A 1321-nucleotide genomic window follows, 5' to 3' on the forward strand; every position below is an offset into this window, starting at 1 on the left:
TACAAAGCTTTATTGGAGAAAACCTTTGAGAAAGTTTCGTTTTTATTCATCATAGCCCCTGTTGTTGTTCATGGTGACCAACAGGATTTAACGACCTACACCAATAAAAATTTGATTTTTGCTGTTTTTAATATATTCTTGGAGGATTTTTTTTCATGATGGGGAACATATATAAACAAAATTAAGATTAAGGCCAAATCAGAATTCGTCATTACTTACATTTAAATGTAAACTTCTGAGCTTCAGAGCGCACCAAAGTGAAGAAAAGCTCTTCTCACCGTTTACCGGTTTACCCTCGGGACGAAGGACTTTATATCTCTCTGCTTGCTTTGAGGTTCAAATTAAAAAAATCATTTTTCTGGACACGACTTCCACTAAAACTGCCCCTTCAATGGGGGGAAAGGAGAAGGGAAGAATTCAGATGTGGCCTAAAACTGTGTTTCTGATTATTTCTTTATTAAAATTGTGATAGATCAAATGAAAACCCATGGTTTGAAAAAGCTCCGGTTTGTGGCACAGCCACTGAAATTGGCCAGCCAAAGTCTCCCTTCTACGTTACAATTCTAAATCCTCCAGTCAAGGACAAATAGATCCATTAACGTCTTCATTTCACTCGTCTGAACTGCCATTTGGCTCAAAATGTTATGGCTGAATAGTTACGATATTGCTTGCTGTGTTTTTATGCTATGCTAATGTTAGCTTGGGGTTGTGAGGCGCTATAAGCTAGCAGGAGAGGGTGTAGACAAGGACTTGATGCGAAAATAGCGAAGACTAACTTCCGCGCTAATAGTCCTGCCCACACACAAAGAGAAAAGTCCAATGAAAATCATGTTTTGGGTGTTTTTAATATGTTCTTGTAGCATGTTTTTCATGATAGAGGACATCCATAAAAATGCTAAGATTAGAACTGTGTTTCTGACTATTTCTTTATTCTAAATGTCATGGATCAGGAGCAAACCCGCGGTTTGAAAAAGCTCAAATTTATCATAGTCAGGTCAAAGTCTCCTCTCTGGTACAACTCTAAATCAACTTGCAGACATATCCATTAATGTCTTCATTTTCTCGTCTGAGCTGCCATCTGGCTCAAAGCTGTACAGCTAGAGAGCTACAATATTGCTGGTCATTTTTTTTGCTACACTAATGTTAGCTTAAGCTTGTAAGGCACTGTAAGCTAGCAGGAGAGGGCGTAAACAAAGGGCTGATGGGAAATTAGCTTGGCTAACTTCTGCGCCAACAGTCCAGCCAACAACACAGAGGCAAAACTCCAATAAAATCCTGTTTTTGGCGTTTTTAGCATCTTCTTGTAGCATTTTTGACAGAG

This window comes from Oryzias melastigma, linkage group LG13, assembly GCF_002922805.2.
Source record: "Oryzias melastigma strain HK-1 linkage group LG13, ASM292280v2, whole genome shotgun sequence".
In the NCBI taxonomy this organism is placed as follows: Eukaryota; Metazoa; Chordata; class Actinopteri; order Beloniformes; family Adrianichthyidae; genus Oryzias; species Oryzias melastigma.